General features: G+C 37.3%; 1 protein-coding gene across 1 annotated transcript in view; it reads right to left on the bottom strand.

The window, feature by feature from the left end:
• The window catches only part of LOC100605972 (contactin-associated protein-like 3), a 268,405-nt gene that overhangs the window by 169,497 nt on the left and 73,719 nt on the right, over window positions 1-25,189 (bottom strand).

Below are 25,189 nucleotides of genomic sequence, written 5' to 3' on the forward strand. Positions count from 1 at the left end.
ATAGAATGGAAAATAACTGAGTTCAAATACTGGCAGGGAAAGAGTAGGCAAGCCATTGTAGCTCATGGTAATTCAGAAAGGCATCTGGAAATGGAGCCATCTCAGAAGTCGTTTACATGACAGAAGAGAAATTAGTAAGTATTTCTGAGGTGGACACCAATTGGCAAACACATGGCTTTACTGTTGGCCAAAGGACCTAATTCAGAGGTGATGAGATGACAAACGTTTGGGGTGATACCTGACACCAAAGGAAAGCCAGAACTGGAGAAATGGTCATGAGAGTAAAGATGCAAAACTCTAGTGACTGACTAGTAGCAGCAGCAACTTAGAAACTGAGTCAGCAGCTGCAATGCAAAAGGAAGCCATCCTAGAAGAAAGCCGGGTTAAAGTCGCGGACAGAGCTGGCTGCTCCAACAGCAAAGCCATATATGTTTATTGAGACAGCGATGCGCTGCCTTTCTTCACAAGGTTTACCCAGCACACCCACCCAAACCATGGCAGACTTGTGTTGATGCATTTTCCCCTTCCAAATGGATCCTCTGTGAGAACTCCCGGAGTCATCAACACAAAGGTTGATGAGAAAGTGGAGGACTGAGCAAAGCTAACTTACTTTGAACTTCAATACTACTTTAGAGCACAATAAAATAGGAAGCTTTACATCACCGTGCTTCCTTATTGTAGATTACCCATTGTTCAGTCTACTTTGGGATTTCTTCATTGCAGCTTGTTGCAGCACTTCTGTGTGTGTGTGTGTGTGTGCACACACTCGTGAAATCTTAGCATGAGAAATAGTCACACCATATGAATTTAAAAATGAGGACAGCTTCGATAGGAACTTATTAGTCTGAACTGCAGCTGCCCCTGTGGAAAACTGGTGTTGCCCTCCCTTTCCATTTTTGCTGCAGAAATGGGTGATTTTAAACCTGAAAGTCAAAGTATATTTATTAGCTTGATCATATGAAATCGCTGTTTTTGTAGGTCGAGATACTTAGATATCAGCACATTCACAAGGTTCAGCCTTATAGTGCGTGACTGGATTCCACATCCACCCTGCATTTTGTAATCGAAGGGGAGGAAGCTCACAGGTGTTGAGTACCTTGTACTTGGCCAGGTGTTTGTTAGAGGCTATTTTAGAAACAGCATTCAGTTACCCTTAGCCAGGTGCTGTCTGCACCACATCACGTGATGGTCAAGGACTGATGACCCAGGACATGAATAAGTATCATTCATTCAACATTAAACATGTGAAAAAAGACTCGTTAATTTAAAAAACACCACTAAAGTAACTATTACAACTAGAATTTGAAGGCTCCTATTTATTTCCATTGGGTTATATCCACTAATAAACATTACAAAGTTAGAATGACATTTAACTTGAATGAGATACAGTTTTGTAGCCGCTGTTGTTGTTTTTTAATCTAATAAGCTCCTTCTGTGCTATACCAAATGACCTCCCTAGCTGGCTGGGACTCCTCCTGACATCCAGGCTGTTCCTTCGCATTTGAAAGCCCATGAAAGTCTTTCTTCTTCCCAGTACACTGATGCCCACACGTCCCAGCCACTGCCCTTCACTCTCACATCAAGATAAGGTCTTGATGTTCACTTTCAGGTTTTATATCAGTATACTGAGCTTTAGCGATTGGCTTTCATCCTGGAGAAATTTCAGTGGGAAAAAGAACTGCATTAAAATAACTACTTATTATTATTTTTTAAGTTTATTTCAATTTCTTTGTTTTTAATTGAAAAGCCAAACGATTCACAGAGTTTAAACCACATCTGCATCCATTTTATATTTTTATCCCATTCCCATTACCGAGAGGGAAAAAATGCTATGATTTTTCTTATGTGTCCTTCTAGAAATATTTCATATTTACATGAGTGTATATATATATACATGTATATATATATATATATTCATTGTGGGAATTTCAAATGGGAGAATATCTTACCTTATTCTTTGATTTTAGAAAAATATCTTGAAGTTCATTTACAGTAAGTATGTTTACCTCATTATTTCTCAAGGCTGCATGTTATTCCAGAGTATAAATGTACCATGACTACTGAAAGAGAACTGTACTAACATATTTACCATTATATTCATAAAATGTTAATCTCTTCATGCACATATGCATATACTACAGTATGACTGTGGGATAAATTCCTAGAAGTAGCATTGCTGCTTAACGTAAACTATACATTGGGAGAAACTGAAAGCATCACTCTTTTTGCATTACCTCCATTCAGTACACTGCAAGTTGATCATTTTTTGGAACTTTAATTTTATAGATAGTGCCAAATGGTTCTTCAAGAAATCATATTCATAAAAAGGCACCAGTTCCTGAAATTGAATCATCTGAGTTTTACCTTTTCATGTGCACACATGAAACAGACCTAAAATATTCCCAGATGTGGTGAGGGGTTGTGAGTAAAGATTCTGCAGCCAGGCCACTTGGGTTCAAATTCTTGTGCTACCACTAACTAGCTCTATAATTGGGGCAAATAAATAAAGCCTGTCTTTTTGCTTTCCTTGTTTTTATCTGAGAAGAATATTAGTATCTACCTCATAGAGTTTTGTGAGGATTTTAATATGTACAAAGCACAAAGAATCATGTTTGGTGTACAGTAAGCACTCAAGATACATAATGTCTTCATACTTAAATTTGTTCTTAAAACTGATTATTTTTAACCTGAGCCTTACGCTGAGCAATAATATCCATAATATTGCATGTTTGCATACTATTTAGATTTTATTCTGAGACTTTAAATTTAATGCATTAACTACGAAAATATAGTTGAAAGTAACGTCCTAAGCAACAGTCTCAGTAAATGTTTTAGTTGTTCTAATCTAATCAATTGAGCAGTCCCTCATTGCTGTTTTAATTTGCATTTCTTTAACTTATAAGCATGGTTGAATATTATCTCATGAATTCATGTATTTATTATTATTATTATTATTATTATTATTATTATTATTTTTTGAGATGGAGTCTCACTCTGTTGCCCAGACTGGAGTGCAGTGGCGCAATCTCGGCTTGCTGCAAGCTCCACCTCCCGGGTTCACGGCATTCTCCTGCCTCAGCCTCCTGAGTAGCTGGGACTACAGGCGCCCGCCACCATGCCCGGCTACTTTTTTGTATTTTTAGTAGACATGGGGTTCCACCAGGTTAGCCAGGATGGTCTCGATCTCCTGACCTTGTGATCTGCCCACCTCGGCCTTCCAAAGTGCTGGCATTACAGGCGTGAGCCACTGCGCCCAGCATTATCACATAAATTTATAAACTATTTTTTCTTTATGTGGAATGCTTATCAATCCTTCTCAATTTTACACTGCTTTTTTTATCTTTATCCATTGATGTATAAGAGCACTTTATAAAAAAATTGTGTCATGTATATTGAAATATTATTTCCCATTCATAAATCGATATCTTCTGGTAAGTTTGAAATAATTTCATTTATTAGTCTCTTTACTGTGGTCTTGGTTTTACATCTTGCATAGAAATACATGCCCGCTCCCATATTATATATGCAAACCTCTCCCAGAATCTTCTAGAACTGTTTCTGTGGATACTTTACTTTAAAATCTTTAATTCATCTACAATCTGCTTTGATGCAAGGAGCAGGATAATGGTCCAGTTTTATTTATTTTTTCCTGAGGGATACCTAGTTTCCCCAGTACCATTTATTAATTTTTTCATACTAATTTAAAATGCCACATCTTTTATCAGCATATATATTTGAATTTGTTAGTGAATACTATTTTTTCCACTGCTATTAATATCAAGCATACTAAAATCTAGAATCAACCTTTATTATGTACTTTTCTTTTTTTTTTTTTTTGAGACAGAGTCTCACTCTGTCACCCAGGCTAGAGTGCAGTGGCACAATCTTGTCTCACTGCAACCTCCAACTCCAGGGTTCAAGAGATTCTCCTGCCTCAGCATCCCAAGTAGCTGGAATTACAGGAGCATGCCACCACACCCGGCTAATTTCTGTATTTTTAGTAGAGACAGGGTTTCACCATGTTAGCTAGGCTGCTCTCGAACTCCTGACCTCAGGTGATCTGCCCAACTCGGCCTCTCAAAGTGCTGGAATTACAGGCGTGAGCCACCGCGTCCAGCCTCTAGGTATTTTTCTAATTGGTAAGACTAACTCCTTTTATAATTTCTTTTTGCCAATTGTACTGCTATCCTTTTATGAAAATTAATTTTTTTAAATTTGATGAATAAAATATGTATGCATTTATTATGTACAACTTGATATTTTGAAACATGCATACATAATTGAATGAGTAAATCAAGCTAATTAAATATGCATTACCTCACATACTTATTTTTGTGGTGAGAAAACTAAAAATCTATTCTCAGCAATTTTCAAGAACACAGTAGTTTGTTATTAACTACAGTCATCATTTTGTGCAATAGATTTCTTGAACTTCTTCCTCCTACATAACTGAAATTTTGTATCCTTTGACCAACATCTCCCCAACTCCCAAACTTGCTAGTCCCTGGTTACAGCTATTCCACCTTCTGCTTCTACGGGCTCAACATTTTTAGATTCCACATATAAGCTGGATCCTGTAGTATTGGTCTTTCTGTGCCTGACTTATTACACTGAATATAATGTCCTCCAGGTTCATCTATGTTCTCACAAATAAATCGGATTTCTTTTATTTTATGGCCAAATAGCATTCCACTGTGTATATACACATTTTCTTTATCCATTCATCCACAGATGGACACTTCAGTTGATTCCAAATCTTGGCTATTATGAATAATACTGCAATGAACATGGTTGTACAGATATCTAAAAGACATACTGATTTAATTTCCTTTGGATACATACCCAATAGTGGGATTGCTGAATCATTTGGTAATTCTATTTTTGATTTTTTGAGGAACCTCCCTACTGCTTTCCATAATAGATATACCAATTTACATTGCCACCAGCAGTATACAGGGATCCTCTTTTCTTCACATCTTCAACCCTTGTTATCTTTTGTCTTTTTGATAATAACCATTCTAACAAGTACGAGGTGATATCTCATTGTGGTTCTAACTTGCATTTCCCTGATGATTTGTGATACTGAGCATTTTTTCATATACCTGTTGGCCACGCATATATCTTTCTTGAGAAATGTCTTTTCAGGTCTTTTGCCCATTTTTAAAAAGCACAGTTATTTGTTTTCTTGCTATTGAGATGTTTGAGTTGCCTATGTATTTCGAATATTAACCCCTTATCAGATGTATTGTTTGAAAATATTTCCTCCCATCCCATAGGTTGTCTTTTTACTCTGCTGATTGTCTCCTATGTGGTGCAGAAAATTAGTTAGAAATAACCTCATCTGTCTAATTTTGCTTTTATTGTCAATGCTTTTGGGGTTGTATCCAGAAAATGATTTCCTAGACCAATATCATGGAGCTTTTCCCCTGTGTTTTCTCTTAGTAGTTTCACAGTTACGGGTCATAAATTTAAGTCTTTAATCCATTTTGTGTTGATTTTTGCATATAGTGTGAGATAAGGGTCTAATTTCATTCTGTTGTGCATGCATATCCCATTTACCCAATACCATTTACTGAAGAAACTAAACTTTCTTCATTGTGTATTCTTGGCACCTCTGTCAAAAATCAACAGACAATAAATGCCTGGATTTATTTCTGGGCTCTCTATTGTGTTCCATTGGTCTATGTATGTGTCTGTTTTTATGTCAATACCATGCTGTTTTGATTGCTACAGCTTTGTAGTACATTTCGATGTCAGACAGTGTGATGCCTCCAGCTTTGTTCTTTATGCTCAAGACTGCTTTGGTTATTGGAGGTCTTTTGTGGTTACACACAAATTTTAGGATCATTTTCTCTATTTATGTGGAAATGTCATTAGAATTTTCATAGGTAATGCACCGAATCTGTAGATCACCTTAGGTATTATGAATATTTTAATATTAATTCTTCCAATCCATGAACATGGGCTATCTTTCCATTCCTGTCATCTTTAAGTTCTTTCATCAATATTTTATAGTCTACTATAAAATTCTGTAAACCTCAGTGTGCAACTCTTTCACTACCTTGGTTGAATTTATTCATAAGTATCTTAATGGATTATTTTCTCGATTTCTTTTTCAGACACTTCATTATTAGTATATAGAAACACAACTGATCTTTCTGTTGATGTTGTACTGTAACTTTATTGAATTTATTTATTAGTTATTTGGGGTAATTTTCTTTTGAGACAGTCTTGTTCTGTCATCCAGGCTAGAGTGCAGCAGCACTATCACAGCTCACTGCAGCCTGAACCTCCTGGGCTCAAGTGAGCCTCCCACCTCAGCCTCCTGAGTATCTGGGACTACAGACACATGCCACCATGCCCAGCTCATTTTTTATTTTTTTGTAGAAATGGGGGTCTTGCCAAGTTGTCCAGGTCTCAAGCCAGTGGAGTCAAGTGATCTTCCTAATTTGGCCTCCCAAAGTGCTGAGATTACAAGCATAAGCCATCTTGCCTGGCCTGAAATTTATTCATTAGTTCTAACAATTTTTTGTTGAAGTCTTTAGGGCTTTCTATATATAAGATCATGTCATCTGCAAAGAGGGAGAGTTTAACTTCGTTTTCTTCAAATCTGGATGTTTTTTCTTTCTTTTTCTTGTCTAATTGCTCTGGATAGAACTTTCAGTACTGTGTTGAAAGAAGTGGTGATAGTGGGCATCCTTGTCTTGTTTGGATCTTAGAGGAAGAGTTTTCAACTTTTCACCACTGAGTAAGATGTTAGCTTAGGGTTTGTCATATGTGGCCTTTATTTTGTCAAGCTATATTGTCCTCTTTACACCCAATATGTTGAGAGATTTTAGAATAAAAGGTTGTTAGAGATTTTGTCAAATGCTTCTGCTGTGTCTATTGAGATAATCATGTTTTTTGTCCTTTGTTCTATTAACATGATACGTTACATTTATAGATTTGCCTATATTGGACCATCAATTCATCCCACAGATAAATCTCACTTGATTATCATGAATGATCTTTCTAATAATGCTGTTGAATTTGGTTTGCTTAAATTTCATAGAGCTTTTTTTTTTTTTGCATTTACGCTCATGAGGATATTGGCCTATAATTTTCTTTTTTTGTAGTGTACTTTCTGAGTTTGGTATCAGGGTAATGCTGGTCTTATAAAATGAGTTTGAAAGTATTCCCTTCTCTTTCATTTTTTGGAAGTGTTTGAGAATAATTAGTATTTGTTCTTTAAATGCCTGGTAAAATTCAGCAGTGAAGCCATCAGGGCCTAGGTCTTTATTTAATTAGAGCTTTTTACTACTGATTCAATTTTAGTGCTCATCATTGGTTTGCTCAGATTTTCTTTTTTTATGGTTCGGTTTTGGCAGGTTGTATATGTCCAGAAATTTATCCACTTCTAGGTTGTCCAATTTGTTGATGTATACTTATTCATAGTAGTCTGTTAAGATCCTTTGTATTTCTGTAATATTGGCTGTAATGTTGCCTCTTTCATTTCTGATTTTATTTGAGACTTCTTTTTTCTTAAAGATTTGTCTTCTTTTATATTTGTTATATTTTTATATATATTTATATATTTTTAAAAACCTGATTTAGTTTTATGGATCATTTTTATTGTTTTTCTAGTCTGTATTTTATTTGTTTCTGCTCTAATCTTTATTATTTCTTTCCTTCTTTAACTTTGAGCTTAGTTTGTTCTTGTTATTCTAGTTCCCTGGGGTGTTATTCTAGTTCCTAGGGGTGTAATGTTTAGTTGTTTACTTGATATCATTCTTCCTTGCTGATGTAGGCCATTATTGCTATAAACTTAGAATTGCTTTTGCTGTATCCCATGTGTCTTGATATGGCATAGATCAAATTTTGTTTGTCTAAAGACATTTTAAAATTTCCCTTTAAATTTCATCTTTGACCCACTGGTAGTTCAGGAGCATGTTGTTTAATTTCCATGTATTTCTGAATTTTCTTTTTTTTTTTTTTTTTTTGAGACAGAGTCTCACTCTGTCACCAGGTTGCAGTACAGTGGCATGGGCTTGGCTCACTGCAATCTCTACCTCCTGGGCTCAAGCAATTCTCCTACCTCAGCCTCCCGAGTAGCTGGAACTGCAGGCGTGCACCACGCCCAGCTAATTTTTGTATTTTAGAAGAGATGGGGTTTCATCATGTTGTCCAGAATGGTCTCGATCTCCTGATCTCGTGATCTGCCCACCTTGGCCTCCCAAAGTGCTGGGATTACAGGTGTGAGCCACCGTGCCTGGCCAAATTTTCTGAAATTCCTTCAGTTACTGATTTCTAGAATCATACCATTGTGGTTGGAAAGTATAACTGATACGATTTCAATCTCCTTAAATTTATTAAGACTTGTTTTGTGGCCTAACATATGATCTATCCTGGAGAATGTTCTCTGTGTGCTTTTGAAAAAGGTGTCTTCTGCTGCTGTTGGATGCAATGTTCAGTTTATGTCTGGTAAGTCCATTTGGTCTAACACATAGTTTAAATCTAATTTTTCCTTACTGATTTTCTGTCAGGATGAGCTGCCTATTGCTGAAAATAGGATATAGAATTTCCCTCCTATTAAGTCCCCCTCCCTTCAGATCTGTTAGTATTTGCCTTATATATTCAGATATTCCATCATTTGGTGCACAAATATTTACAACTGTTACATTCTCTTGGTTAACTGACCCTTTTTTTTTTTTTTTTTTTTTTTTGAGACGGAGTCTTGCTCTGTGGCCCAGGCTGGAGTGCAGTGGTGCAATCTCAGCTCACTGCAACCTCTGCCTCCTGGGTTCAAGTGATTCTCCTGCCTCAGCCTCCTGAGTAGCTGGGATTAAAGGTGCATGCCACCATGCCTGACTAATTTTTTTGTATTTTTTTAGTAGAGATGGGGTTTCACCATGTTGGTCAGGCTGGTCTTGAACTCCTGACTTCATGATCCACCCACCTCGGCCTCTCAAAATGCTGGGATTACAGGTGTGAGCCACTGCGCCCAGCCCCCTTTAGCATTACATACTGACTTTGTCTCTTGTGGCAGTTTTGGACTTAAAATCTATTTTATCTGGTATAAGTACAGCTACTTCTGCTCTTTATTGGTTTCCTTTGCATGGAGTATCTTTTTTCCATCCCTTTGCTTTCAGTCTATGTGTGTCCTTATAAGTGAAGTGAGTTCCCTGTGTGTAGCATAGAGCTGGGTCTGGTTTTTATAATCCATTAAGTCACACTATGTCTTCTGATTGAATAGTTTAATTTATTTACATTTATGGTAATTGTTGCCAGGTAAGAACTGACTACAGTCATTTAGTTCATTCTTTTCTAGCTTTCTTTCCTGACTACAGCCATTTAGTTCATTCTTTCTAGCTTTGTTTTCCTTTGTTCCTTCCTTCTCTTTCCCTCTTCCTTTGTGATTAGGCAATTTTCTATAGTGGCATGCTTTGATTCCTTACTTTGTATCTTCTGTATCTCTAGTACAGGTTTTTGCTTTGTGGTTACCAGGAGGCTGACATAAAATATCTTCTAGTTGCAGCAAGTTTTTTCAAGTTGAATACAACTTAACCGTGATCACACATAAAAATTCAACAGTTTTACCCACCCACACTTTATGTTTTTGATGCTTTTTATATTGTGTAACCTTTAATGAATTAGTGCAGCTTTAACTATTTTTAATAGTTTGTTTTAACCACTGTAATAAATATATGTTACTTAAACACTACTACCACAGTTTTAAAATTTGACTTACTTTTGTACTTACTTTTGACTTAAACTTTTTATACTTTTACTAGTGAGTTTCAAACTTTCTTATATTTCTGTGTTACTAATTAACATCCTTTTCTTTCAGCCGGAAGAACTTCCTTTAGCATTTCTGGTTTTTTTTTATTACTATTATTATACTTTAAGTTTTAGGGTACATGTGCACGATGTGCAGGTTTGTTACATATGTATCCATGTGCCATGTTGTTTTGCTGCACCCATTAACTCGTCATTTAGCATTAGGTATATCTCCTAATGCTGTCCCTCCCCACTCCCCCCACCCCACAACAGTCCCCAGAGTGTGATGTTCCCCTTCCTGTGTCCATGTGTTCTCACTGTTCAATTCCCATCTATAAGTGAGAGCATGCGGTGTTTGGTTTTTTGTCCTTGCGATAGTTTACTGAGAATGATGGTTTCCAGTTTCATCCATGTCCCTACAAAGGACATGAACTCATCATTTTTTATGGCTGCATAGTATTCCATGGTGTATATGTGCCACATTTTCTTAATCCAGTCTATCGTTGTTGGACATTTGGGTTGGTTCCAAGTCTTTGCTATTGCAAATAGTGCCGCAATAAACATATGCGTGCATGTGTCTTTATAGCAGCATGATTTATAGTCCTTTGGGTATATACCCAGTAATGGGATGGCTGGGTATTCAACATAGTGCTGGAAGTTCTGGCCAGGGCAATCAGGCAGGAGAAGGAAATAAAGGGTATTCAATTAGGAAAAGAGAAAGTCAAATTGTCCCTGTTCGCAGATATGACTTTATATGTAGAAAACCCCATTGTCTTAGCCCAAAATCTCCTTAAGCTGATAAGCAACTTCAGCAAAGTCTCAGGATACAAAATCAACGTACAAAAATCACAAGCATTCTTGTACACCAATCACAGACAGAGAGCCAAATCATGAATGAACTCCCATTCACAATTGCTTCAAAGAGAATAAAATACCTAGGAATCCAACTTACAAGGGATGTGAAGGACCGCTTCAAGGAGAACTACAAATCACTGATCAATGAAATAAAAGAGGATACAAACAAATGGAAGAACATTCCATGCTCATGGATAGGAAGAATTAATATCGTGAAAATGGCCATACTGCCCAAGGTAATTTATAGATTCAATGCCATCCCCATCAAGCTACCAATGACTTTCTTCACAGAATTGGAAAAAACTACTTTAAAGTTCATATGGAACCAAAAAAGAGCCCACATCGCCAAGTCAATCCTAAGCCAAAAGAACAAAGCTGGAGGCATCACGCTACCTGACTTCAAACTATACTACAAGGCTACAGTAACCAAAATAGCATGGTACTGGTACCACAACAGAGACATAGATCAATGGAACAGAACAGAGCCCTCAGAAATAATGCTGCATATCTACAACTATTTGATCTTTGACAAACCTGACAAAAACAAGAAATGGGAAAGGGATTCCCTATTTAATAAATGGTGCTGGGAAAACTGGCTAGCCATATGTAGAAAGCTGAAACTGGATCCCTTCCTTACACCTTATACAAAAATTAATTCAAGATGGATTAAAGACTTACATGTTAGACCTAAAACCATAAAAACCCTAGAAGAAAACCTAGGCAATACCATTCAGGACATAGGCATGGGCAAGGACTTCACATCTAAAACACCAAAAGCAATGGCAACAAAAGCCAAAATTGACAAACGGGATCTAATTAAACGAAAGAGCTTCTGCACAGCAAAAGAAACTACCATCAGAGTGAACAGGCAACCTATAAAATGGGAGAAAATTTTCACAACCTACTCATCTGACAAAGGGCTAATATCCAGAATCTACAATGAACTCAAACAAATTTACAAGAAAAAAACAAACAACCCCATCAAAAAGTGGGCGAAGGACATGAACAGACACTTCTCAAAAGAAGACATGTATGCAGCCAAAAAACACATGAAAAAATGCTCGTCATCACTGGCCATCAGAAAAATGAAAATCAAAACCACAGTGAGATACCATCTCACACCAGTTAGAATGGCGATCATTAAAAAGTCAGGAAACAACAGGTGCTGGAGAGGATGTGGAGAAATAGGAACATTTTTACACTGTTGGTGGGACTGTAAACTAGTTCGACCATTGTGGAAGTCAGCGTGGCGGTTCCTTTAGCATTTCTTGTAAGACGCTTCTGAGAGTAATGAACTCTTGACTTTGTGTGTGTGTGTGTGTGTGTGTGTGTGTGTGTGTGTCTGCAAAAGTCCTTTTCTCTTTTCTTTCTGTAGAAGAACTTTGCTGTGTATTCGTGGTTGACAATTTTTGTTATGTTTTGTTTTTTTCCTTTCAGCACTTGAATATATCATCCCGCTCTCCCCTGGCCTATAAGGTTTCTGCTGTGATGTCTGCTTCTAGTATTAATGGAACTCCCTTATATGTGACATGCTTCTTTTGTCTTGATGCTCTTTTGCTGCAGAATACTCTTTTTGTCCTTGAATTTTCAAAGTTTGATAATAATATGTCTTGGTGTACTCTTGCTTGGATTGAATCTGATTAGACCTTTGACCTTCCTGTGTATGAAAATGTAAATTTTTCCCTAGATTGATACACTTTTTCTGCCTGCCTTCCTGCCTGCCTTTTTTCCTTCCTTCCTGTCTTCCTTTCTTCTTTGCTCCCTCCCTCCTTCCTTCTTTGTTTCTGCTACTGTTTCCTCTCTCTGTCTCTCTCTCTCTCTATCTCTTTCTTTCTTTACAATACAAACTTGCTCTATTAGCCAGGATGGAGTGCAATAGCATGATCATAGCTCCCTGCAACATCAAACTCCTGGGCTCAAGCGACCCTCCCACCTTGGCCTCCCAAAGCACTGAGATTATAGGTATGAGCCACCACACCCAGCCTATTGTTTCTTTAACTAAACTTTCTAGACCTTTGTCTCTCTATTCTCCTTTTTCAGTGTCCATACTTTTAAGTTTTGTTCTTTTGATGCTTTCCTGTAAGTTCCATAAGCATTCTTCATTACTTTATATTCTTTTTTCTCCTCTAACTGTATAATTTCACTAAACTGTCTTTGAGTTCAGAGCCTTTCTTCTGTTTCATTGATTCTGCTGTTGACATTCTTTTGCAATTTTTGTTTCATTCACGCATTTCTCAGCTCCAGAATTTGTTAGCTTTTTGTATAATTTCAATCTTTAATTTTCTTATTTTATTCATTTAATGACTTACTAATTTTTGAATTATTTTTCCTTTTTTAGATAAACAGAAATTTATTTGTAACAGTTCTGGAGACTGGGATGCTCAAGATCAAGGTGGTGGCATCTGTGAAGGCCTTCTTGCTGTGTCATAACAAGGCAGAAGGCATCACATGGGTGAGAGAGAGACAAAAGAAACCCACTCCCTCATAACATAAATTTTGAGGGACACATTCAAATCAGAGCAGTCCCAGTTCTGAATCTCTAGTTTCTTCCAACTTTATTTTAGATTCAGGAGGTACATATGCAGGTTTGTTACCTCGGTATGTTGTGTAATGCTGAGGTTTGGGGTATGAATGATCCCTTCACCCAGGTACTAACTAAACAGTTTTTCAACCACTGTCCCACTCCCTCCCTTTCCCCTCTAGTAGTCTCTAGTGTCTATTGTTGCCATCCTTATATCCATGAGTTATCAATGTTTGGCTTCTACTTACAAGTGCAAACATGCAGTATTTGATTTTCTGTTCCTGTGTTAATTCACTTGGGATAATGGCCTCCAACTGCATCCATGGTGCTACAAAGGACATGATTTCATTTTTTTATGGCTGCATAGTATTCCATGGTGTATATATATATCATATTTTCTTTATTCAATCAACTACTGATAAACACCAAGGTTGATTCCATGTCTTTGCTATTGTGAATACTGCCATGATGAACACACAAGTGCATGTGTCTTTTTGGTAGAATGATTAGATTTCTTTTGGATATCTACCCAGTAATGGGATTGCTAGGTTGAATGGTAGTTCTCTTTTAAGTTCTTTGAGAAATCTCCAGATTTTTTTCCACAGTTGCTCAACTAATTTACATTCCCACCAACAGTATTTTAAGTGTTCCCTTTTCTCCACAGCCTCACCAGTGTTTCTTGTTTTCTGACTTTTTAGTAATAGCCATTCTGACTGGTATGAGATGGTATCTTATTGTGGTTTTAATTTGCATTTCTCTGATGATAAGTGATGTGGAACGCTTTTTCATATGTTTATTGGCCATGTTTATGCCTTTTTTTGAGAAGTGTTTGTTCATATCTTTTGCACATTTTTAAGTGGGGTTGTTTGCTTTTTGCTTGCCTAACTGCTTAAGTTCCTCATAAATTTTGAATATTAGACCTTTGTTGGATGCATAGTTTGCAAATATTTTCTCCCTTTCTGTACGCTGTCTGTTTACTTTATTGATAGTTTCTTTTGCTGTGCAGAAGCTCTTTAGTCTAACTGGATCCCACTTGTCAATTTTTGTTTCTGTTGCAATTGCTTTTAGGACTTATAAATCCTTTCCCAAGGCCAATGTCCAGAATGGTGTTCCATACGTTTTCTTCTGGGATTCTTACAGTTTGAGGTCTTACATTAAAATATTTGATCCACCTTGAGTTCAGTTTCATATATGGTAAAATGTAGGGTTCTAGCTTCATTCTTCTGCATATGGCTCACCAGTGATCTTAACACTATTTATTGAATAGATAGTCCTTTCCCATTGCTTGTGTTTGTTGACTTTGTCAAACATTAGATGGCTGTAGGTATGCAGCTTTATTTCTGGGTTCTCTATTCTGTTCCATTGTTCTATGTGTCTGTTTTAATACCAGTACCAGACTGTTGAGGTTACTGTAACCTTTTAGGTTGAAGTTGGGTAATGTGATACCTCTGGCTGTGTTCTTTTTGCTTTGGATTGCTTTGGCTATTTTGAATTATTTTTCTATTTTCTTTAAGTTCACTTAGCTCTTGTGGTGGTATTTTCAGATGTCAATGGTGGTTCAAATTGATGATTCTGCAGACGAATATCCTATTTCACCATCTTGATGGCATCTGTACACTTGCCTTGTTTATTCTTGAATGAACATTCTTCAAAGTAAAATTTTGAATTACATCATTTTATTATGGATTAAATTAGAGAGGATTAACATCTTTACGTTACTGAGTCTTCATATCCATAAATGAGAATTTATGCAGATCTCCTTATATACCTCATAGTATGTTTTAACCTTTTCTTTTCCCATGTAGCTTGTACATTTCTCATCCCTCTCCTGCCTGCCAGTGGTATTTTATGCCTTCTAAATCTATTATAAACAGTATTTGCTTCTTTTAATTTTAACTGATAACTTATATAAAGGGAGGTATTTCTGATTAAATTAATTTCCAAAAAAAAGTATTAAAAAATGTGAGCTGTTGAATTCTTTTTTTTTTTTTTTTTTTTTGAGACAGAGTTTCGCTCTTGTTGCCCAGGCTAGGGAGCAGTGGCATGATCTTGGCTCACCACAACCTCTGCCTCCCGGGTTCAAGTGATTCTCCTGACTCAGCCTTCCGAGTAGCTGGGATTATAGGCGCCTGCCACCACGTCTGGCTAATTTTTTTGTATTTTTAGTAGAGATGGGGTTTCAGCATGTTGGCCAGGCTGGTCTTGAACTCCTGACATCAGGTGATCGACCTCCCGAAGTGCTGGGATTACAGGTATGAGCCACCATGCCGGCCCAGGTGATTTTCTTATGTGTGTTTTCAAGGATCAAATAATAATAATTTTTACTTGGTTCCTATTTTTTATGCCTCTTGTTTAGTCTCTTCTTTAATTGAAATACTCTTTGTATCATAGGAAAATAAGGATAGACCCTAGTGAGAAGGGCCTAAAATTCTTTTTCAGGGTTACAGGAAGGAAGGAGTAAATACATCTTTATTGCCACAAAATTAAGGAAACTCCAAACTCAGCCTCCCTGAGACCTAATTATAAAAAAAGTCATACATAGAATTTGAGAATATCATAGCACCATTAAGAGGGAAAGAGGAAAAGAGATTATGAGGTGTTGCATTGATAATATACTGTGATGTATAAGTATTAAAACATTTTTGTATCTCTGAATAGAAATTTTAGTCAGGCCTCTCTCCTTGAACTCCTAAGACGGAGCCTAACAAAATTTTCTATTTGCTTTCCCTACTAGTTATTTTTATTTTGCCTTCTAGAAACTCATCAATTTGAAGAAACATAGTCAATATGAGTCATTTTATAAGCATCCTTATATATGTATAAATTTAAATTTTATAGTGTTTGATACACATATTCACGTTCTATTACATGTATCTATACAGATACAATCTTGTTTATGAAAATTGACATAGTATGCTATAAGTGAACAAAACTATATGAAAGAATAACAGACCATACTGCTTGATAGAAAAAGTTTTCAATAATAGAACAGTGCTGCAACAGAGGTAAGAAGAAAAAACATAACAACAAAGGTCTTATGGGAGCTTATTATCTGCCAAGCGCAGAGTTAAGCTCATTAAGTGGATAATCTTATTTTTCCTCACACAATTATGCTCATTTTATAAATGAGAAAGCTAGAACTTCGAGAAGTCAAATCACCCAACTTTACATAGTTTATAACTGATTCTTGTTCTCAAAGGCAACTCTGTGACTGTGAAGCCCCAGAACAGGCTCCCATAAAAAAAGACATTTCCATTTACTGTAATATTTAAGGATCCATAAAAACTGATTTTTCAAAAGGCTACAGTTAAAAGAAAGTTGCTCAAATATTACCTAAAATAGAATAATCAGTAAAAAAAAAATTGATAACAATGAAAGGGAAAAAAAGCAGCTCACAGGAATTTTCTACAGAGGCATACAAAGATACACTCTCTAAACAAGAAAACCATTATCTAGTGAATGTTCATCAGAAACTAGAATATTCACTTTTGTTTAAGTAAAACTTTCACTAATTATATAGAGGGTTATACTTCCTATTGAGATAATTTATCACTATAGCCAAAGTTTCAGTGTAGAAAAACACCCCTGCTCATCAGTATCTGGGATAGAAGTAAAACAGGGGATACTGCTTGAAACAAAACTGCTTAGACCAGCACACTTCTCTGATTTGTCAATGTCACTGATTTAAAAATGAAAGTTAATACCTTTTAAGACATCTGTACAATTCTAGGGTAGCTGTTTCAGAAGGTCAAATGACTCACAACCAATGGGGAACTAGAGAGATATCTGAGGATTTGGCTGGTAAACCAGACTTTCACTGACAGGGTCCCCTTTAGGGCTATGGTAGAGGTTCTCTTAAAAGACAGAGCAGCTTAAATAAATCACTGAGGATTTTCACTATTACAACAACAAAATGATATTGAACTGCTATATTGATTTTAAATTTGACAAAACGACAGAATCCCTGACAAAACAGAACCATTACTGTGGAAAAAATCAGTTAGATTCTGGATCAGCCCCGTTATTCTTCATATCATCACAAGTGCTTTCTAAGATGATGTCACCAGATTAAGGGCACAAAGAGGGGAAGAGAGCTGGAAGGGCTTCTCCTTAAAGAGTATGGTTATTGTACTTCACTTCCATGCTTAATCATTTGATAACAGTCACCCACAGTTGCTGTTTTGGATACTCTATAAAATTCCCAGGCAGTTATCCATTTAATCTAACATAAATATATGCTAAAATCTTTTCTGCTATTTCTCAAGGTCATGTGTTTGCCCATGGAGCTTAGAGTACTGGCATCTCACTCAGTCACTGCAACAATGGCTTAAATCCTTGACAGGTGGTACCTCTGTGTTCCTAGTGGCATCATACCACAGAAGGCTCCTCCCTCACACTAACGGGACCGAATCAATAACATCAGACTAAAAACATTAACCTTAGGAGTCTTATTATTCTGAAAAATATAACAAAATCTTCAAAATAAAGGTTTTATTATTAAAACTCAGACCCAATTAAAATTTTACAAATGAGAAAGCTAGAACTTTGAGAAGTTAGATTACCCAACTTTACATAGTTTATAACTGATTCTTGTTCTCAAAGGCAACTCTGTGTGACTGTGAAGCCCCAGCACAGGCTCCCATAAAAAGGGCATTTCCATTTACTACAATATTTAAGAATCCACAAAAAATGATTTTTTCAAAAGCCTACAGTTAAAAGCAAGTTGCTCAAATATTACCAATATTACCAATAATCAGACCCAATTAAAATCAGAGAGAAAAAAAGTAACACAGGGCTATGCAGATCATGCACTACTACTACAGCCCATTGACTAACTCATAGGATACCCTTTTAAATAACTTTCATTGTGGTAAAATATATATCCCATAAAATCTACCATTTTAACCATTTTAAGTGTACAGTTCAGTGGCATTAAATATATTCATATTGTTGTTCAACCATCACCTGCATCCAGCCCCTGAACTCATTTCATCCTACAGCTGAAACTCAAATCTTCTGAATAATTTGTGAAGTTGGCAACACACCATGCTGACCCTTAGTTTGTGAAGAAGGCCCACGAGTATTAGAAAGATCCGTTTGTAGAGGTGTCACTTGATGTGACATTCCTGGCTAGCACAGATCCATCTCAAACAAACTTCTAAAGCTTGGGCTACTCCTCTGCTCAACTCTAAATCCACATAAAGAAATGTTTCCTATTCAATTGGCACCACATCCTAGCAGGATTTTTTGTTCTTTTTTCTCTACACTTTGCTTTTCAGATGGATTTTATATCTATATATCTTTATCTATATTATGTGTATACATATATACATATATTTTGCTTTGCAGGAGGATCATTTATGTGTGTGTATGTGTGTAAATGTTTCATAAGGACAAATACATCACTAAGTCTCTCATTCCTTTGCCATTGTAGAAATGGAGTTAGGAAACAAGGTGAAAGAAAAAGAGCCCTTTCACCGCCAGAGACTGTTTCTTTACCTTCTTGGAAACTGTAACCCTTACGGGAATTGTGCAAGAATTAAATGTGGGAGTGCTGGAAACCCAGAGCACACAGCCTTATGCACAGAGAGCTCTTCATAAATGGTAGATGGCATTAGCTTCAAGTTTAGAAACAATGTTTGCTTTTTGCTTCCTAGCCAGGAAAAGCCCTTTTGCTTCAAGCGACTGAAGAATGTTCTCTAACTTCCTGAGTGTTCTGTGTGTGTACTTGCCTCTGCTAATGTTTAGTTTGCCTTACAAGGACAATGTGCCTGACTTCGCGTTGGATGAAGGGAAGCTGTACATGAAGATGGAGAGATACAGAAGGAAATAAGCCATGATTTCAGTAACCCAGTGGCCATGACAGCCAGAGGCAGAATGAAGGCTGACAGAGACTAGATATCCGCTGACCACCTCTGGACCCAGAGGTGCAGCTGTCTGGGCTGACACACCTGGCAGCAGGGCTGACGTGTCCTCCAGACCTGCTCTTCCTCTGACTCGCTGTGTCGCTGCCCATCACTGGCTCACGGCTTGGTAGCTACCCAGCCACACCCTCAGCCTCCCTGTTCCCTACTGTGGACCACCTGTGTGTCTGGCATGTAACACACACACTCAGACTTAAGAATGTTTCTGTCTCTGTGCTAACTGCAGTGTCTGCCGTCCTTTCCTGCTCTCTCATAGCAGGTACCGAGTCAGTCCAGACAGCTGCTGCCTCTGGGCTCAGTGCGGACTGGCAGATCTCCAACCTCTGACCTTCCTTCTGCCTCCTCCATTAGTTCCACTCACATTTGCTCCAGTCAGGCCCGGAAAATTAAGGAAACAATTCGGGACAAATACACACAGGCCATGGGAGATCTACTAATGCACTTTGTCCACTGCCCCAAAAACATCCCATGACAGCTGGTGGACATTTTTTAGATTTCCCACTTAGAACGGTTCTACATCTTGGATCTCGAAAATTCTCAACACTGATAAAGACCAGTGAAACAAGAATTCAATTATAGCAAATTGTACGCTCTTTGTCAGAAAGTTTTAAAAAGCAAAGTCCAATAATATTATTCAGAGAACATTTTCTTTCTTTGCATAAAATCTTCCTAGTGAGAAGAGACAGACAGGAAAAAAACAAAATTCCATACATGGGAACAAGAAATAATGACTTCCATAAGGAAACACAAAACCAGGGAAGACACAGGCTGGAGGATGGTGGGGTGGGGAGGGCAGTGGGAGCTGTGTGCATGCGTGTCTGCGTGTGTGTGTTCTGTGCACATTAGGGGTTAGGCTATCTAGAAGAATTCTATCAGGAAGAGATAATTTACCCAAGAAACGAATTGAGGAAGCTATCTATGCTACAGGGGAAAATTTCAGAGACACTGAATAGCTAGTACAAAGGATGGATCTTGCTTGACATTTTTAAAAAGCAGCTAGAAGAACAACATAGCACAAAATATTTGAAGCCACAGATAAGCAGAGAATGCGGTCGAAGTTGCTTATTTCTTTTTATCTAAATAAGGTCAGTTCTTTATTGAAAATGACTAATTAATATGGTGCATAAAATGTGGCAATTTACAGCAAGAATTAAAGAAAATAAAATTCTATAGACTTAAACTGGAAGCCAGTTGCAAAGGCAGAAGCGAGATGCGATGTGAAGTTGTGGCAATGGTCCAGGTGAGAGATGATGGACAACTGGGCTGTCATGGTAATAACAGAGGTGAGGAACAGTTGTCAGACTCCACATACACTCTGAAGCTGTGACTGACGTGATCTGTCGACTGTGACAGGATATGCCTACGGATTGACCGTGGAGTGTGAAGGAATGGAAGTCATCGGTAGCTCCACACATACTGGCTCAAGCCAACAGCTGGTAAATGCTGTGATATTTACTGAGAGGTGGAAGCCCAGGGTGATAGGTTTGGTGATGGGAAGGAGGTGGAGATGAAAATTTGGTTTTGGACATGTCTATTTGACATCCGAAAGAAATGGAGTCTGGTGCTCAGAGGGGAACTTGAAACCTGTGTCAAGGATGGATAATAACCTGAATATATCTAATCCCAACCAGAAGAAAATTTCACAATGAATTAAAAAGTTCTATATTTCCTTGCAGATTTAATTCTTTATTCTTTCAGAAATAAGTGAAAAATAGACATGAGGGGAAATGGCTTGTCAGTGATTGCTGATCTGGGACTATGGTTAGTAGAATGTCATGGTATAATCTCTCAGCATGATTCTAGGACATTTTTCTAGCATGGTTAGGCTGGATTTCCAAATATCTTTTCTCTCTTTTTGATTCAGAACACTTGTTCTTATTAGGACAGGTGGTTTTTTAAGGCCATTCCTATTACTACTACTAAAAAAAAAATAGTGTGTGCTTCTCCCAGAAAAGTATCTTTTATCTTCCCTCTTCTGTTGTTTATTATTTTGACCTTGTTTGAGTAATGGCACCTTTTAAAATGATGTAGCAGATGAGGAGATTATTCACCTCAAGTGAGTCTGTGTCCTGAAACACATTTTGCTAACTGAAAGTATAACACATAATGAAGCTTGTTACTCAGAAAAGATTCATGTACTCCTGTTGTAAGTAACAGGGATTCTCTCTTTTGAACAGAGCTTTTACTACTCTGAAGATTCCATAAATCTGGCAGTTATTTCTAGTTTTCTTGGGTATTTCTCAACACAAACTCAGTCCAGCCCTTGAAGCAGTCAATGTGAAGCATGTAATTAGTAAGACTGTGGATTAATATATTAATCTATTCAGATAATCAAATGTCAGTGATTGATATGACAGCTGCACAATCTCTTATCTAAAGCCTTGGTATCAGATTTGCTTTAGATTCAGATTCATTTCATATATTAGAAAGGTCATACTGTGTATACACCAAATATTAGTGACTAGGTGGTAATCACACGTTACTATTTTTGCAACAAAACATATGAATATTCACATTAAGCAGAGTAATTAAAAATGCAAATAGCCCCAAAGTCAGTACATTCATATTTTGCTGCTAAATAAATTTGGGTCTGCTTGGGGTTCACCATTTTAATAACTTTGCTTTTAGAATTAAAAATGACAGATAAGCAACTGTGGATCTTTAATAATAGAAAATATTAGCATAGGTAATGGGTAAACCCAGACCAAAAAAAAAAAAAGCCATAAAAAGATAGAAGGAGAGAATACAAGAAATATATAAGGCTGGAGAATGCATTTTTAATGTGTCCCTAACATAAAAGTAGAGGCAGCAGGATCCCTAGGAGACAGCTGGAAATGCATTCTGTTCTCCTGGTACAGGAAGGTTAATACAATGACCCTGAGGGCAGGGGATGTAGCTGTGGTCAGGAAAAGACAAGAATAATAAAGATAATAATGTGCTGGGAAAGATAATAAGCTTATAAAAACATATAATTTTCATTAATCAAGAGTTAATATTTTAGGTATCAAAAATAAATCTTAAGTTATTTTAATATCATCCATTCATACCTAAAATTAATGCCTTGGTAAAGGGCAGAAACTCTAATAAGAGATGTAATTTATTGTTAAGGCAGCAATGGTAAGACTGGAGGATAGCCAATATCAGCTCATCTTTTTAAGAAAATGATAAATAAGAGACAATCAGTGAACTTTATTTCTAGAAAAGCAGCTTTGATAGGAAAAATACTAGACACAAGAGACATGCCTAGTGAATAATGATAATTATGACTCAGCTCACATTTCCCAAGAGTATATTACTAACCTCTACCATAATTATTTGCTTATTTACTAAAAGAATGAATGAATGAATAAACAAATGGAGAATACATCCCTGAGATGCTGATGTAGCAGTTCAAGAAACACGAATCAAGATGGTTACCAGTGGCAGGGAAGGGGCGTGGCGGTCTGGGGAGGAGTGGGGATAGTTATTGGGTACAAAAAAATAGTAAGAATGAATAAGACCTAGTATTTGATAGCACAACAAGGTGACTATAGTCAATAATAATTTAATTGTACATTTTAAAATAACTAAAAGTGTATAATTGGATTGTCTGTAACACAAAGGATAAATACTTAAGGGGAGGGATATCCCATTTATATGATGTGATTATTATGCATTGCATGCCTGTATCAAAGTATCTCATGAATCCCATAAATGTATACACCTGCTATGTACCCACAAAAAAGTAAAATAAAAGTTTTTTTAAAAAAAGAAACTCAAATATCTACATAGGTATTCTACAATCCAAACTTGACAGCCTCTCTCTGCAATTTTACAACTTTCAGCAAATTCCTCATATTCTCTCCACCTCAGTCTGAACAGCCATTTCACATCTTACATCTCACTGTTTTTTTGTGTATCTCATCCATTATCCATGCTTTTGTTTGCATTACTTCTGCTTTCTGAAATATCCTCCTGAATTATTTTCCAACAACCCACGAGGTAACGCTTTCTCCAAGGCCCGTCATTCTCAAGTCTCTTCGGGTCTGTGTCTCATAATTGAACACTCACAAGAACCATCCCTGGTTTGTTTTGTGGGTTCTCTCTTCAGTAGCATTAACATTTTTTTCACCATGCAAATTCTGTATAGTTAGTCATAGAGTAGGAAATGAAGCTATTAAATGGTTATAATTTGCCAGTCACAGTGATGGAGAATGAAGGAGATGCAAAGATAAAGCCCTATCCCCAGAAACCTTTTAGCTCAAAATGGTGGAAGGCTGAGTCCTGAACCCTCATAGCACTACATTTCATTGCTTTAGTCCAAAACAAGTCCTAGAGATGTGCAGAGCCAGGAAGGATCATTTTCAGTGTGGTTGTTCAAAAAAAGCATCCTGGGAGAGGATAAATTTCACTCATTCATTGAGGAAACATTTCCTGATGTCCTAGTCCTGTTAGGCACAATTAGGCTTTAGAGGCTGAGTTAGTTTTCCAGAACTGCTGTAACAAAGTGCCACAAACTAGGAAGCTAAAGTGATGGAGGCCACACGTCCAAGATCAAGGTGTCTGCTGGCCATGCTGCCTCTGGAGGCTCTAGGGAGGGATCTGTTCCATGCCCATCTGCTAGCTGCTGGTGCCTCCGGTGTTCTGTGGCTTGTCCATGCATTATGATTCCAATCCTCCCTCCTCACAGGGCTGCTTCCCTATGTGTCCTTGCACTGTGTTCCCTGTGTGTACATCTGTCTCTGTGTCCAAAGGTCCTTCTTGATGAGGACACCAGTCATATTAGATTAGGGTCAACCCTCCTGACTACATTTTAACTTGATTACCTCTGTAAAAACCTTATCCCCAATTAAGGTCACATTCTGAGGTATTGGGAGTTAGGATTCCAACATATGTTTTTGGGAAACCGCAAGTCAACCCAGAATAGAGATGCAGGGGTGAAAGGCAGGCACAGTGACTTTGAAAGGAAGCTCACACTATGAGGGGGCATCAGGAAAGTAAATCATTTGTTCCAGTGAAGCTCAACACGTTCCTACACGAGGTAAGATCATGAGAGTTGACATCTGTCATTTTAAGTGTTCTGAATTAGTAAGAACCTTAACCTTTACGCTCTTTACCCGCAGGCTAGTAACCTTTCAGAGTAAGAAAAATTGGCAAATGGCATTGCCTTGGCTATGGCTTCCCTCTGAACTGCTTAACTTGATAACAAAAATGCTGATGGTACCTCTGTCATTGATGTATTTTTTTTTAGGAGGAAGAAAGAGCCAAATTACAAATATGATGCAGACTCTATATGAGTCTTCTCTTACAGCATCTCTTTTATAGGGAAGCTGTCCACAACATTTTAAACATTATTAATTAATGCAAAGCAAGATTTTAAACAGATACGGGTTACTTTCAAACACTATGTAATAAATATTTATTATCATTACTATTATTATTTTTGAGACAGAGTTTCTCTCTTTTTTGCCCAGGCTGGAGTGCAATGGCGCAATCTCAGCTCACTGCAACCTCTGCCTCCCGGGTTCATGTGATTCTCCTACCTCAGCCTCCCAAGTAGCTGCAAAAGTTAAAAAGAAAGTGATTACGCCCACAAAGAGGCACTGACATATAATCAGAAACAGAAATAATGTCACTGTTATGAGGATATTTACAGATTCAGAGAATCTCACAGAGATCTGTAGTCTACGAAAAACTAAATCTGGCCAGGTGCGATGGCTCACTCCTGTAATCCCAGCACTCTGGGAGGCCAAGATGGGTGGATGACCTGAGGTGAGGAGTTCGAGACCAGCCTGGAGAAAATGGCAAAACCCTGTCTCTACTAAAAATACAACAACAACAACAAAAAATTAGCCAAGTGTGGTGGCGCACACCTGTATTCCCAGCTACTCAGGAGGCTAAGGCAGGAGAATTGCTTGAACCTGGGAGGCAGAGGTTGCAGTGAGCCAAGATCGTGCCACTGCACTCTAGCCTGGGCAATAAGAGCAAAACTCCGTCTAAAAAAAAAAAAAAAAAGGAAAAACTAAATCTGGCCACTTAATAAAGGACACATGATTCTTCAGCTTCAACGTCTGTGTGTACCTGTCATACATACAGAAACTGCTCATTTATTACATTTTGAAATTTCAGTGTCTTTCAAAAAATCAGATCAAAT

This window comes from Nomascus leucogenys, chromosome 22a, assembly GCF_006542625.1.
Source record: "Nomascus leucogenys isolate Asia chromosome 22a, Asia_NLE_v1, whole genome shotgun sequence".
In the NCBI taxonomy this organism is placed as follows: Eukaryota; Metazoa; Chordata; class Mammalia; order Primates; family Hylobatidae; genus Nomascus; species Nomascus leucogenys.